Raw genomic sequence first — 16,342 nt, 5'->3', positions numbered from 1 at the left:
CACCAGCCCCGTGACCTCGGGCTCGGTTGTGCCGCGCTCGTCCCTGTACCTGGCCTCCATCAGGATCTGCAGCACGTCGTCGTCCCCGGCTCGGATGGAGGAGCGCCTACGTGACCGGACGACCTCGGCGAAGATACTCTCTTCGATGGCACTGACATCACCAAGCTGCCTACCACCTGTTCAACTTCGGGGCTCACAGCCGAACTCGCCATGGCGCACTACGACTCGCATCTACCCAGTGATAAGGGAGGTTCTGTCGCGTCGTGGCAGCCGGCGCGGTCGCTGGCGCTCGCGTGCCAGCAGGCGTCCTCCACGCGCGGCACGCCGGCCATGGCCAGCATGGGGAAGATGAGCGTCGAGGACCTCACGGAGGCCGACCTCAAGGGGAAGCGCGTCTTCGTGTGCGCTGAGATCCACGCCACCCGACGAGAACCAGAACAACACCAACGACATCCTCTCCACCTCGTGCGACACTGTCGTGCACGTCGTGAAGCGGTGCCAACGCCTGTTTCCGTTCGCAGACTCGACCGGCGCGTTCGACGCAGCCGTGGCGGCGCGGGTAACCCAGATGGCCGTGCCGTCGCCAGCCAGGAATGCAACGCCCAGAGGCTCCTCACCGGAGAGCATGACGTGCTAGTTCCCGTGCGACAACAAGAGCGGCAAGCAGCTGCAGCGTGGCGGGCCATCGTTGGCCGAGCGATAGCAGCTAAGGGCGATGCTAGCATGCCGAGCGATCACGAAAAGGGTGAAGCGGCCCAAAGAAGAGGAGCAGGCGACATCAGTGCCAGAGGCGGCAGTCGTTGTCGACGTCGAGGGCAAGGAGTACAACTCGGTGGAGAGGTTGATGTAATATCCAAATTGTTAGGGAGAACAAAAGGAGAAATTGTTTCTTTTATATATGTGTGTATCTCCATTTATCATCACATGTGACTGATCATGTTTAAAAATGAGTAAAACTTCACTAAGACACAACTAAACCATTGCATCATATTCGACTTTTGGTTGTGCATTTAATTATAAAATTTAGAACCTGAAGTTTGAAAATAGTTTAATTCAAATTTGAAATTTGAACTCAAACTATGCATAAAAAAATAGAGGAAAAAATGTTAATAAAGTCATTTTTCCTTCTATAAATAAATAAACGGGAAGGGAATAAATAATAATAACAAATAAATAATATCATACCAAGTAAAAGAAGCATTAGAACTCTATTTGATATTTGAAAGTCTGAGATTCAAACCAACAATTTAAATCCATTTGAACTTTGAAATGGAAAACATAAAAGAAAAAAAAGAAAAGAGGAAGAAACCTAAATGGGCCTAGCTCCTCAATTCAGCCCACTAGCTCTTGCACGCCAAAACCCTAGCCGCCTTACCTCCTCTCCGCCTCAGCCGCTTCTTTGGCCGTCTCCGCGTGTGCCAGCTCCCTGGTAGACTGACGTGTGGGCCCGAGTACCCAGTACTCGTCTTCAACCGTCAAGCATGTATGGTGGAGCTTCGCCGTGAGTTTCGGAGCTGCTTGCGGCGCTGACCTGCGGCCGGATGCCAGCAACGAATCCTCGCGCCGCTATCCGTTTACCCAGTCGTTCGGGCGCTCAGGCTCTCTGCCCGCGCGGCATCAACCAGGCGCCACGCCGAACTCCATGGAAGCCGCACCTACCGCCGAAGTCGCCGCGGACTGTTAACAACCGAATCCGCGGAATCCTCGCCCCCGCTCGGGATTCATCTTCGTCTGGCGCATGACCTGCTCCTCCTCCGTTTCTCTTGGTGAAATACTATAAAACGGACTCTCGGGGGCACTTCCTGCCCTCCTGGCTACCTACCCAACTCGTGCCATCCCCAAACACCGACGGAATCCGTCCGCCACAATGGAGCTCGGCCTACGTTAACAATCTGGCGACCGCACGGGGCGTAGAAGCTTCGCCAAACCTCTAGGAATGAGCTCGCAGCATCACCGCGCAGAGATGAGGTTGGGGACTCCAGGAATTTGTCGCCGGAGCTCGTGCGCCGCTGCGTGGCCTCCATGCACCGTGGACTGAGGTCACTGCTACACATCCCATGGTAACTCGCCCTTCCCTTTGCTCGCCACGGTACCCGCGTCATTTAGCGCCTCGCCACGCTAGGATTTGCGTTCAAAATTGTCGGATGCCCTTGCTCCGGCAACCACGCCACCGCACGCACTGGGCGGCGCCGCCTCTGTGCGGATCCTGGGGGGAAGAAGGCTTGGCACCGTTGGATCTAAGTGGGCGGGCAGGATTAGAAGTAGCCATACCCCTTGGAAGCTTTAAATCGGAACCGTTGGTTTGGGAATAGACGGATAGATTTGGCTCTGCGTTCCAACCCACGGATTGGCTATGGGCCGTAGGATCCCGATCCAAGGGCTCGCGTTGCAGACTGATCACTTAAGTGCACGTACCTAATCTGGGCCGTTCGGGTCTAATCCGATGGCCCATCATGGCCGATACCCCTTCACTTTGCCAGTTCGCAGAAGAGACCCTAGAAAACTTAAGAATCAACCCGCGGTCCAGTATCACTATTGTCTGAGTCTCGGGCTACTTACCAGGAAGCCCCTGTGTTTTACAGAAAATGGCGCCCAATCCAGAGAGAGCTGAAAATAGGAAATTAATATTAGAAATCGATTTTTAATACAAAAATAAATCTAGAAACTTGTTTAATTCATAGAAAATGCATATGAACTCCAAATTGACCAATTCCAATTCCTATAATTCTATAATATTATTGTTTATCACATAGTGTCTCTGTTTTGACATGAAAGTAACATTAAAATTTATTTCTTAATTAATCTGATGCCAAGCACATAAAACCTTAGGAAATTCGTATCTCCTCCGTTTTAACTCCGATTTGATCCGTTCAAGTTGCGTTAGTCTCGTAGCTTCGCATAGATTATTTTTACGCAGTGTATTCTTATGTTTGGTGTGATGTTAATTTTATCTATACCATGTTTGTTTGTATTGCTACGACTAGCGCGAGGACACGTGTCATCTGAAAAGCAAGTTGGTACCTGGAATCTCAAGTGCCAGGCAAGTTGTGCCCTTGACCACTTTTTACCCAATAATGTTCGTTAATATCATTTATTCATGCATAGGTTAATTTTGATGGGACCCAATAGGTTACCCTAGATTGTTTATCTCATTACCTTGTTTACCCCTGAATCACTTAGGTAGTTTGCTATTGCTTTACATGGATTTGGGATAATTATTTATCATATCTATGTTCCAGTTATTTTGTTATTCTATTTATGTTCATGTCAAGATCATTAATGTTAATTGGAACATAGAGCTTAACTTGAGAAACACGTGCCACCACAAGGGTTTATGGACGCCCTTGGCTGATTAATTAGGAAAGCTAGTGGAGGACTACCTTACCCGAAAGGGGCAAGGGCAGTAGGGGAGTGGTCAGTGTAGGGAGGTCCTTGGTTGATTTTGCTGCAATGGCGGTCAGACAAGAACCCTGCATTGGAGATTCCTATAAACTGTAGCGGGTTTTCTGAAGCTAGTGAAACTTTGTAAAGGCCTCATAGTGTTACCCTGCCTCGCCTCCTCGGTAGAGGTGTATGGGAAGTCGCGATCCCTTGGCAGATGGGTAACATGACTTGTGGGTAAAGGGTACAACCTCTGCAGAGTGTAAAAAAACTGGTATACTAGCCGAGCTCACGGTCATGAGCAGCTCAGGACTCTCTGATGATTAATTTATGGAACCTAAATTCAATTTTGTCATTTGCATATGCATGGGTTTATTATTAATTTTGTTCTATTATTTATTAAGTTTTGGTATTTACTTACATCTAGTAATTGCTAATAAAAGTTTGACCAACATTAAAAGCAATGCTCAGCTTTAACCATTCTCTTTGATAAGCCTTACACTCCATGAGCTCCCACCTTTGATGAGTTCATGTCACATTATTCCCCACGACTTGTTGAGCGATGAACGTATGTGAGCTCACTCTTGCTGTCTCACACCCCCCCACAGGAGAAGAACAGGTGGTTCAGGAGGAGCCACAAGGCGAGGAGTATGATCTGATCTAGGTGGCGTTTATCAGTTGACATTGGCGCCGACGATCCTTAGTTCGTTTTATCTTTATTATTTTATTTTGTAATAAGTCTTCCGCTATGTAATAAATACTCTGATGTTTTGTGACATTTATCTCTATACACTCTGTTATTATATATGTTGTCTTCTTGGCGCATGTATGAGATGCACCTGGCTTTGTTCCTTAAAGCCGGGTGTGACAGAAGTGGTATCAGAGGAAATGTTGACTGTAGGACGAAACCTAGATAGAAATGGACTAAACCCTTCAATACTTACCTTACTCTGATTCATTCTATACTTACCTCATCTTGAATTGATCTCATCTTTTACTTCTCCACTCTGATTACTCTTATCCTTTCTACTCTAAGACAAGATGGATTTCACACCTTGGAATCCTATGACTATGATCTTCTTAAGAGATAGGGAACCTAAGACAAAATTAAAACTATTTTCTTTGTTTAAAAATGTTGTTCGATTGTTCTGATGATAAATGTCTGATTTGCTTCTTTGATTGATTGAAGTATTATATATGGACATCCTAGCATGTACCACCATATGGTAATGTATTAGCTTTAGTAGATAACACACTAATCTACTTAGCTAATAAATCCCCCGCAGTAACATTTCTCGTAATTACTCGCCTTGTCTACAAATCTTCCTTTCTTACCCTATGTTTCTAACCTAGATGAGCTACCCCTATAGTGTTAGAAGAGAGCACTATAGACGTGATCCTTGGTATGTCATGTTAAGAAAGGCAAAGGCAGTATATACACTGTGCTAATGGAACCGTAGAACTCACCAGTTCCAAAGGACAAAGATTTGAAGTTGAAGTTGCATATCAATTAGAGATGCCTAATCATCTTGCGGATGTACATGCTGTATTCCATGTATCTCAGCTGAAGAAGTGCCTCAGGGTACCTGAGGGACAGCTACCAATGGAGGACCTTAGTTTTCAAGGTGATTTGACTTACACGGAGTATCCGATCAAAATTCTTGACACTTTGACTCGAGTTACAAGAATTAAGGTGATAAAGATGTGCAAATTGCAATGGAGTCACCATGGAGAAGATGAAGCAACATGAGAAACAAAAGAAGAGCTTCGCATAGATTTTCCACATCTTTTCCCTAGTCCTTCCGAAATCTCGAGGACGAGATTCCTGTTAAGGGGGGTAGGATTTGTAATATCCAAATTGTTAGGGAGAACAAAAGGAGAAATTGTTTCTTTTATATATGTGTGTGTATCTCCATTTATCATCACATGTGACTGATCATGTTTAAAAATGAGTAAAACTTCACTAAGACACAACTAAACCATTGCATCATATTGGACTTTTGGTTATGCATTTAATTATAAAATTTAGAACCTGAAGTTTGAAAATAGTTTAATTCAAATTTGAAATTTGAACTCAAACTATGCATAAAAAAATAGAGAAAAAATGTTAATAAAGTCATTTTTCCTTCTATAAATAAATAAACGGGAAGGGAATAAATAATAATAACAAATAAATAATATCATACCAAGTAAAAGAAGCATTAGAACTCTATTTGATATTTGAAAGTCTGAGATTCAAACCAACAATTTAAATCCATTTGAACTTTGAAATGGAAAACATAAAAGAAAAAAAAAGAAAAGAGGAAGAAACCTAAATGGGCATGGCTCCTCAATTTAGCCCACTAGCTCTTGCACGCCAAAACCCTAGCCGCCTTACCTCCTCTCTGCCTCAGCCGCTTCTTTGGCCGTCTCCGCGTGTGCCAGCCCCTGGTAGACTGACGTGTGGGCCCGAGTACCCAGTACTCGTCTTCAACCGTCAAGCACGTATGGTGGAGCTTCGTCGTGAGTTTCGGAGCTGCTTGCAGCGCTGACCTGCGGCCGGATGCCAGCAACGAATCCTCGCGCCGCTATCCGTTTACCCAGTCGCTCGGGCGCTCAGGCTCTCTGCCCGCGCGGCATCGCTTTGACCAGGCGCCACGCCGAACTCCATGGAAGCCGCACCTACCGCCGAAGTCGCCGCGGACTGTTAACAACCGAATCCGCGGAATCCTCGCCCCCGCCCGGGATTCATCTTCGTCTGGCGCATGACCTGCTCCTCCTCTGTTTCTCTTGGTGAAATACTATAAAACGGACTCTCGGGGGCACTTCCTGCCCTCCTGGCTACCTACCCAACTCGTGCCATCCCCAAACACCGACGAAATCCGTCCGCCGCAATGGAGCTCGGCCTACGTTAACAATCTGGCGACCGCACGGGGCGTAGAAGCTTCGCCAAACCTCTAGGAATGAGCTCGCAGCATCACCGCGCAGAGATGAGGTTGGGGACTCCAGGAATTTGTCGCCGGAGCTCGTGCGCCGCTGCGTGGCCTCCATGCACCGTGGACCGAGGTCACTGCTACACGTCCCATGGTAACTCGCCCTTCCCTTTGCTCGCCACGATACCCGCGTCATTTAGCGCCTCGCCACGCTAGGATTTGCGTTCAAAATTGTCAGATGCCCTTGCTCCGGCAACCACGCCACCACACGCACTGGGCGGCGCCGCCTCTGTGCGGATCCTGGGGGGAAGGCTTGGCACCGTTGGATCTAAGTGGGCGAGCAGGATTAGAAGTAGCCATACCCCTTGGAAGCTTTAAATCGGAACCGTTGGTTTGGGAATAGACAGATAGATTTGGCTCTGCGTTCCAACCCACGGATTGGCTATGGGCCGTAGGATCCCGATCCAAGGGCTCGCGTTGCAGACTGATCACTTAAGTGCACGTACCTAATCTGGGCCGTTCGGGTCTGATCCGATGGCCCATCATGGCCGATACCCCTTCACTTTGCCAGTTCGCAGAAGAGACCCGAGAAAACTTAAGAATCAACCCGCGGTCCAGTATCACTATTGTCTGAGTCTCAGGCTACTTACCAGGAAGCCCCTGTGTTTTACAGAAAATGACGCCCAATCCAGAGAGAGCTGAAAATAGGAAATTAATATTAGAAATCGATTTTTAATACAAAAATAAATCTAGAAACTTGTTTAATTCATAGAAAATGCATATGAACTCCAAATTGACCAATTCGAATTCCTATAATTCTATAATATTATTGTTTATCACATAGTGTCTCTGTTTTGACATGAAAGTCACATTAAAATTTATTTCTTAATTAATCTGATGCCAAGCACATAAAACCTTAGGAAATTCGTATCTCCTCCGTTTTAACTCCGATTTGATCCATTCAAGTTGCGTTAGTCTCGTAGCTTCACGTAGATTATTTTTACGCAGTGTATTCTTATGTTTGGTGTGATGTTAATTTTATCTATACCATGTTTGTTTGTATTGCTACGACTAGCGCGAGGACACGTGTCATATGAAAAGCAAGTTGGTACCTGGAATCTCAAGTGCCAGGCAAGTTGTGCTCTTGACCACTTTTTACCCAATAATGTTCGTTAATATCATTTATTCATGCATAGGTTAATTTTGATGGGACCCAATAGGTTACCCTAGATTGTTTATCTCATTACCTTGTTTACCCTTGAATCACTTGGGTAGTTTGCTATTGCTTTACATGAATTTGGGATAATTATTTATCATATCTATGTTCCAGTTATTTTGTTATTCTATTTATGTTCATGTCAAGATCATTAATGTTAATTGGAACATAAAGCTTAACTTGAGAAACACGTGCCACCACAAGGGTTTATGGACGCCCTTGGCTGATTAATTAGGAAAACTAGTGGAGGACTACCTTACCCGAAAGGGGCAAGGGCAGTAGGGGAGTGGTCAGTGTAGGGAGGTCCTTGGTTGATTTTGCTGCGATGGCGGTCAGGCAAGAACCCTGCATTGGAGCTTCCTATAAACTGTAGCGGGTTTTCTGAAGCTAGTGGAACTTTGTAAAGGCCTTGTAGTGTTACCCTGCCTCGCCTCCTCGGTAGAGGTGTATGAGAAGTCACGATCCCTTGGCAGATGGGTAACATGACTTGTGGGTAAAGGGTACAACCTCTGTAGAGTGTAAAAAAACTGGTATACTAGCCGAGCTCACGGTCATGAGCAGCTCAGGACTCTCTGATGATTAATTTATGGAACCTAAATTCAATTTTGTCATTTGCATATGCATGGGTTTATTATTAATTTTGTTCTATCATTTATTAAGTTTTGGTATTTACTTACATCTAGTAATTGCTAATAAAAGTTTGACCAACATTAAAAGCAATGCTCAGCTTTAACCATTCTCTTTGATAAGCCTTACACTCCATGAGCTCCCACCTTTGATGAGTTCATGTCACATTATTCCCCACGACTTGTTGAGCGATGAACGTATGTGAGCTCACTCTTGCTGTCTCACACCCCCCCACAGGAGAAGAACAGGTGGTTCAGGAGGAGACACAAGGCGAGGAGTATGATCTGATCTAGGTGGCGTTTATCAGTTGACATTGGCGCCGACGATTCTTAGTTCGTTTTATCTTTATTATTTTATTTTGTAATAAGTCTTCCGCTATGTAATAAATACTCTGATGTTTTGTGACATTTATCTCTATACACTCTGTTATTATATATGTTGTCTTCTTGGCGCATGTATGAGATGCACCTGGCTTTGTTCCTTAAAGCCGGGTGTGACAGTTGACCAGGGTGAACTGCCGTTCTGATTTCATCATCTGGAGGAGTCTGTTCGACGCGTGCTGCAGGCTGTGCAAGTTGTTTAACTGCCAGGAGCTCAAGCTCACAGATAGCCAGTCTGCATTGACCTTGATTGATGCTCAAGTGGTGTTTGAGAAAATGCAGCAAAGTGCTACCTCAGTTAGTGTCCCGCAGGATGCCTTCAACATGTTCTGTAGCAAGACTAGTTCTAGCAAGCAGGTGGCCAGAGCCATCTTCATCAACCCTGAGCATGATCTGTACTCCGAGATCTTCCACCTAGAGCATCTCATCTCAGGGAAGGATGACACAACTAACAACTTGTCTCGTGGCTACTACACTATTGGAAAGGGAATGATGCTGGTAGCTAACAACTTGGGTGACGACCTTCTTGCTCGCCGCAGTGAGATCAAGCAACCATGGCCTCCACCTCAGGAGTTTGCGTGCTTGGGTTTGAACATCATGGTTGTCTCTGTGTTCCTTGCTACCAGTGACCTACATGCAGTGACCTACATATATGCTCAGTCTTTGTTTGGGATCTTGGTGTTGTTGCGAACATCAGCTTGGGGGCAAGCTGCATCTCAAGGAGAGGGAAATGTCAGGTACCCAGCCCATATGGTATTTGCCGGCCCAGTTAGCTAACAATATATAAGGAGCAGCAACAATTGAAGATGGGTATGCAGAAACAATAGAATCGTTCTTCTTCTTCGTCAAGTATCGTAGTTCTCTACTGATGTCTTCGTCTTAGTTCTTGTCGGCGTTTCGAGACCGGGGGTTCCCTTGGGCCGACGAGTGAGTGTCGCCGCGTGCCCCAGCCCAGATGGGTCGAACGCGAGGGCGAGCGCGAAGGGGGGAGAAGCGAGGCGGCCGGAGACCGGCGTGAGAGAGGTGGGAATCCCGCGACCTTCGTGTTCGTCCCGCGCCCAGGTCGGGTGCGCTTGCAATAGGGGGTTACAAGCGTCCACGCGGGTGAGGGAAGCGAGCGGCTCCGAGCGAGCGCCTGTCTCGTCCTCGTCCCCGCGCGACCAACCTCCTCTAAGAGGGCCCTGGTCCTTCCTTTTATAGGCGTAAGGAGAGGATCCAGGTGTACAACGGGGGGTGTAGCAGAGTGCTATGTGTCTAGCGGGGGAGAGCTAGCGCCCTAAGTACATGCCGATGTGGCAGCCGGAGAGATTTTGGCACCCAGCTGGTGTGATGTCGTGGCCGTCGGAGGAGCGATGGAGCCTGGCGGAGGGACAGCTGTCGGAGCGGTTGAGTCCTTGCTGACGTCCTCTTGCTTCCGTAAGGGGGGCTGAGAGCCGCCGTCGTCACAGAGCATGCGGGGCGCCATCATTGCCTATCTGGCGGAGCTAGCCAGATGGGACACCGGTCTTGTTCCCTGTGGCCCGAGTCAGCTCGGGGTAGGGTGATGATGGCGCTTCCTGTTGACGTGGCTGGCCTGCGCCCTAGGTTGGGCGATGTGGAGGCTCCTCCGAAGCCGAGGTCAAGTCTGTCTTCCATGGCCGAGGCCGAGTCCGAGCCCCTGGGTCGGGCGAGGCGGAGGTCGTCGGCAGAGGCCAGGGCGGAGTCCGAGCCCTGGGGTCGGGCGAAGCGGAGTTCGTCGTCTTCTGGGGCTGAGCCCGAGTCCGAGCCCAGGGTCGGGCGGAGCGGAGTTCGCCGTCTTCCGGGACTTAACCCGAGTCCGAGCCCTGGGTCGGGCGGAGCGGAGTTCGCCGTCTTCTGGGACTTAGCCCGAGTCCGAGCCCTGGGTCGGGCGGAGCGGAGTTCGCCGTCTTCCGGGACTTAGCCCGAGTCCGAGCCCTGGGTCGGGCGGAGCGGAGTTCGCCGTCTTCCGGGACTTAGCCCGAGTCCGAGCCCTGGGTCGGGCGGAGCAGAGTTCGCCGTCTTCCGGGACTTAGCCCGAGTCCGAGCCCTGGGTCGAGCGGAGCGGAGCTTCCTATGGTGCCTTTGGCAGGGCCTGACTGCCTGTCAGTCTCACTCTGTCAATTGGTACTGCAGTCGGAGTGGCGCAGGCGGCGCTGTCCTTCTGTCAGGCCGGTCAGTGGAGCGGCGAAGTGACGGCGGTCACTTCGGCTCTGCCGGGGGGCGCGCGTTAGGATAAAGGTGTCAGGCTACCTTTGCATTAAATGCTCCTGCAACTTGGTCAGTCGGTACGACGATTTAGTCAGGGTTGCTTCTTAGCGAAGGAAGGGCCTCGGGCGAGCCGGAAATATGTTCGCCGTTGGAGGGGGGCCTCGGGCGAGACGGAAATCCTCCGGGGTCGGCTGCCCTTGTCCGAGGCTAGGCTCGGGCGAGGCGTGATCGAGTCGCTCGAATGGACTGATCCCTGACTTAATCGCACCCATCAGGCCTTTGTAGCTTTATGCTGATGGGGGTTACCAGCTGAGAATTAGGAGTCTTGAGGGTACCCCTAATTATGGTCCCCGACAGTAGCCCCCGAGCCTCGAAGGGAGTGTTAGCACTCGCTTGGAGGCTTTCGTCGCACTTTTTTGCAAGGGGACCAGCCTTTCTCGGTTGCATTTTGTTCCGGTGGGTGCGCGCGAGCGCACCCGCCGGGTGTAGCCCCCGAGGCCTCGGAGGAGTGGTTTCACTCCTTCGAGGTCTTAATGCCTCGCGTAATGCTTTGGCTGGTCTGGTTGTTCCCTCATGCGAGCTGGCCGTAGCCCGGGTGTACGGTCGGGTCCCAAGTTCTCTGGCTAGTATGTTGACGCTGTCAACGGTTTCGGCCGGGTTTGCGAGAGCAGCCCCCGAGCCTCTGCACAGGGCGAGAGGGCGATCAGGGACAGACTCGGCTTTTTTACATACGCCCCTGCGTCACCATTCCGCAAGGAGGAGGGGGGGGGAAGCGCCATGTTGCCCTCGATGGGCGCCGAACATGGTGTCTCCGGTGAGCTGCAAGCGGGTAATCCGAGTGGACGTCCGTGCCCCGTTCGTTAGGGGTCGGCTAGGGGCCCAGAGGCACGCCCAAAAGTACCTGCGGGTGATCTGCCGGACCCGGTCCCCTGGCGACGGGGTCTGAGGGCTCGATGCCTCCCTCTGATGGGATTCCGTTACAAGATCGCTCCCGCTGGTCTCGAAAATGTCCTAGGGTACCTCGGGAGCGCAGCCCGAGCCTTGGTTATGTATCGAACGTACCCATGGTCATCCCTCGCTCGGCGTCTGAGGCGGCTGTGAACCCTTCGGGGGCCAGCCTTCGAACCCCTGATCAGTAATGGGCGCGGAGCCCGAGTAGCCTGAGGCGGCCGTGGAACCCTTCAGGGGGCTGGCCTTCGAACCTCTGACCAGTAGTGGGTGTAGGGCCCACGCGATCTGAGGCGGCTGTCGAACCCTTCGGGGGGCCAGCCTTCGAACCTCTGATCAGTAGGGAGGCTCGGAGCCTGGTTCCTTCACGGGGAAGGATCCTTTTCGGGGTATCCCCCTTTCCCGGTCCCTGTTGCAAGAGAGAGAGAAAGAGGAAAAAAGGAAAAGGATACGAAATCGAACGACGCGGCGTACCTTTTTTGGCGCGGTTATTACGGCGAAGGCGAAGCGTCGCCCGCTTCTCCTGCCAGAAGCGCCGCCTGTCCCACCGCGGAGTTAATGCGACGGGGCGAGTTGTTGGCGGGGAGGCCGTTGCGCGTGCGCGAGACGTTCGAGGAACGGCTGTTTCGCTTCGCGTTTTTGAATCCCACGTCCGGTCCGGGCGGAACGTTGGAACCGGTCTCGCCTTGGTCTTTATATACCCGGGAGAGGGTCTGGTGACGGTTCTTTGCTCCGCTTCCTGCCTCCCTCTTAGGTTTTCGCAACCCGAGAGACTTAGCCAGAGAAGAGGAAACCGCCCTTCCTGCCCCTTGCGCCGCCATCCCTTCCGCTCGGTGATGGCTGACCGGGTGACCATCATCTCGCCGCGCGATCCATGGCCCTTTTCCACGGTGACGACGAGTGATCTGGAGGATCTGGTCGGCGAGGGTTTGCTTCGCCCTCTCACCGATGAGCAGCGACCGGAATGGATTCCTCCCGTGGGCGGAGCCGCTCCGTCCCCACCGCCGGGGTACATCGTGAGCTTCGTCTCCTTCCACGAGCGGGGATTCGGTGTGCCGGCGGGCCGCTTTATGCGGGCGATCCTGTACCACTATGGGGTGGAGTTGCACAACCTCACCCCAACTCCATCTCGCAGGCCGCCATCTTCGTAGCGGTGTGCGAGGGGTACTTGGGGATCGCCCCCCATTGGGATTTGTGGACCCATCTCTTTTTCGCCGAGCTTTTTGCCTCGCCGACGGGGGAGAGGAAAGTCCGCGCAGCGTTGCGGGCCGGCGGCTGCACCCTCCTGCTGAGGCAGTCGTGGGCGTCGCTGTATATTCCTGCCATCCTCGCGTCCTCGAACAAGGGGTGGCAGCGCCGGTGGTTCTACCTCCAGAATGACGGCGAGTTGCTCCCGCCGTTCTCCCAGCGAGTAGTCACTACTGCCACCGACGCTTGGCGCCACGGGACCCCGCACGAAAGACAGAAGAACCTCGAACCCCTTCTCTAGGCCTTGGAGGCGTTGCGAAAGGGGGGACTCACCGCTGCGGGAGTGATTGCCGCCATCCACCATCGGAGGGTGCTTCCCTTGGCGGAGCGACGGCTGTCGTTTTGGGAGATGACCCCGGAGGCTGACTGGGAGGGCTCGCGGATGTCCCCTGATCCTCTTCCCTTCGACGCCCTCCAATGGCGAGTGTCCGTCGCGTTGGGGAAGCCGGACCCCCACGCCTTCTCCCAGCTTTTGATGCGCCCCGACCGAGGGTGCGTGACTCTGGTGAGTGTCCGCTTCTTCCTTCTTCATACATCGGGTTGCTCCTGGTTCTTACGATCGGGGTTTTTCCCCCCTTCTTCAGGAGGTGGGGTGGCACAAGCCTTCCCTGCCACGGGTCCCGCAGGATGCGGTGGACCGAGCAGCGCGGCGGGTCGCCGCGGAGGAGAAGAAGAAGAAGAAGGACGCGGAGAAGGCCCGGGCCCGCGAGCGGAGGCGGGCTCGAGACGCCTTAGAAAAGCTCCATCGCCGGCAGGAGAGGGAGGGGCTCCCGAGGGAGCCGTCGCCGGAAACGCCCGACGACGACGACGATGATGAAGATGATGACGAGGAGGACGACATGGCCGCCCGCCTTGGCCTCAGCCCCGGCTTGGGGTTTGGCCAGGAGCCGTCAAGCCAGCTCCCGAGCGGGCTGACGCCGTCAGTCCCCGGAGTCGGGGCATCGGGGTCCCGGCCCGAGGGGCGAGGGCAACCCGAGAGGGCACCTGACCCCTCGGCTGGAGGAGCTGAGGTGACCCCGGGGGGCCAGGCCAGGGCGTCTGCTCCCCGAGAGCCGCCGCTCGCGCCGGCAGCGCAGGGAGGCGACCCTCAGGTCACCGTGACAGTGCCTTGGCAATCTGCCCCCCGGGCGTCCAAAGCAAGGGTGGTGCCGAAGTTGCCGGCGAAGCGGACCTCGGCGGCGGTTCCGGGGGCCGGAATCCAAGAGACTTCCCCCCAGGCACGGTGGATCATGGTCCGGAGCGGGTAAGTATCTCGGAATGTCTTCGTCCTGGCTTTCCATTCATATGTCCCGGCCATGATTTTTCTTTTTTCCTCAGCAAGCGAAGCCATGGCCTGACCGACCTGGCACCCCGGAAGGCCCTTAAGACGACGTCGGCCTGTGCGGCCAGCGCTGCTCCGGGCCTTGCCGTTCAGCCGACCCTCTCGCAAGGCGTTCCACCTCAGGGGGCTCGGGCGGCCCCGATCGCCGTGGAGCAGGTTCCCGAGGCTGGCTCTTCTGCCGAGGCGGCCATTGTGATAGGGGAGGCGGCTGACGCTGACGTGGTCCCGAGCCCGCCGGACGTGCCGGCCATGCCGGCGCCTGCCGCTACCGAAGTCGCCGCCGTCCCAGTCGGAGAGCGACCGGTTGCTGCCGACGTCGAGACGGCTGATGCGTCGGCGCTTGGTGCCTCGGAAGAGGGGGCGTGGAGGCGCGATCCGTCCCACCGGGCGGCAGCCTCGTCGCTGTGCGGCAGAGCTCCGAGGGCCGACGCCAGTTGCTCCGGTTCCGGACCGGTGAGGCCTCGGACCCCGTCTTCGTTCTCGACGATGAACGGGAGGACCAGTCCTGGGATGAGCTCCGCGAGTGTGCTGAAGCAACGGTGGGGTCGCTCCGGTCGTCGCTGGAGGTTTTCTGCAGGGACGTCCCCAAAATCCTCTAGGTAACGGTTTCAGGCATACCTTTTCTCTTCTGTGACCAAGGCGTTCTTCGTGACGCCCCGCTTCCTTCCCTCAGGATCTGACGGATCGGAGCGCCGCCAAGTCGTCGTTCATCCGCCGCGAGGTCGACGTCTGGGGCTCGTTGCGATCCCTGAGGACCTCGCTCGCCGGGGCTACTGCGTGCCTTTCTCAGCAGGGTGCCGAGGTAGCGGACCTCCAGTTGCTCTGCACTGACCTGAGAGCCGAGGCGGCAGCGGCGCGCGCGGAGGCGGCCGCGGCGCGCGCAGAAGCGCAACGGCAGCGGTCGGAGTTCGACCGGGTCGTCGAGGAGCGGGACCAATCTCGGGGCCGGGCTGCCGAGGCCGAAAGCCGGGCCGAAACCCTTGCAGCCGACTTAGCCGTAGCCCAGGTCGCGGCCTCGAAGCAGCGTGCCCGAGCCGGAGGTACGCCTTGGCCATCCTTGGTTCTCGTTCCTGTTTGTTCCCTCTGCTTGTGTTTGAGATCTTTCTTCTGGCTGTTCGCAGAGCTCGAGTCCGCCCTTGATGAGTCCGCCAAGGCGCTTGCCGAGGCGCTTGCCGGGGCGGCCGAGCAGAGGGAGGACGACCACGCGGCCATGTCCGAAGCCGTCTCGGACGTTCATCGGATCCTTGGCTTCGGCGACGTCCCCTCAGGAAGCTCCCCTCAAAGTCGCCTTCAAGCCTTGGGTGATCACGTGCGCAGCAGACTCCGCGAGGCGCTACACCATGGCGTCAGGCGGGCCTTCGCCGTGCTCGCTTCCCACTACGTTGTGGACCTGGAGCGGGTTAGTGAGGGGTATTGTCTTCCTGACGAAGACGAAGCTGCCCTGGCAGAAGTCCAGCGGCTCGACGCGGTCGCCGCGGGTCCGAGCGCAGTGCTGGCGACCACCTTTGAGGCGAAGATCCTCCCCCCTGCGCCGTCGCCGGAAGCCGAGATGGACTTTACCGAAGGCGGGGACGGAGCTGAAGGCGCGGCTCCTTCCCGAGGCGACGCCTAACTCCGTTGGAACAGTTTCTGTTGGATGCACGTGTGTCTTTCTGCGGCCGCTGAGGCCCGAACACTTTGTTTCCATTGCATGAAGTCGTACTCCTCTTCCTTTTATTTTGCGTGTCCGGCTTTGCCTGTCAATAACAGGGTGGCTTCCCGAGTAGGGGTCATTTTTCGTGGCGGGTGATGAGTGAGGTGTCCCTAACCCGGAGGCATAGGAATTCCTCGGCTCAGTCGGCCTTGCCACTTACATGCACCCACGTTCGCTCCTTGGGGCCCTGCTTCTGACATAGCCGGGAGAACGCAAAAGCCTTTTTGACCAAAAATTTTGGATGCGGAGAGGTACGCCCAATCTTGAGGGGTTCCCCCCTTTTTAGCCCCCGAGGGAGGGTCGGGCTCTGCCGAGGCGAGTCTGACCCTTCCTTGACGACTGAGACTTTTGTGGGAGCGAGGTATACGAACAGCTTGAAAACATCTTAAGGGTAGAAGCGACGTAGCT

General features: G+C 53.6%; 1 pseudogene; it reads left to right on the top strand.

The window, feature by feature from the left end:
- Positions 1-210: 210 nt before the first annotated feature.
- LOC103632077 (uncharacterized) lies at positions 211-9,293 on the top strand (annotated as a pseudogene).
- Positions 9,294-16,342: the final 7,049 nt, after the last annotated feature.

This window comes from Zea mays, chromosome 7 (genome assembly GCF_902167145.1).
Source record: "Zea mays cultivar B73 chromosome 7, Zm-B73-REFERENCE-NAM-5.0, whole genome shotgun sequence".
In the NCBI taxonomy this organism is placed as follows: domain Eukaryota; kingdom Viridiplantae; phylum Streptophyta; class Magnoliopsida; order Poales; family Poaceae; genus Zea; species Zea mays.
This window is presented reverse-complemented; position numbering and strand designations above follow the sequence as displayed.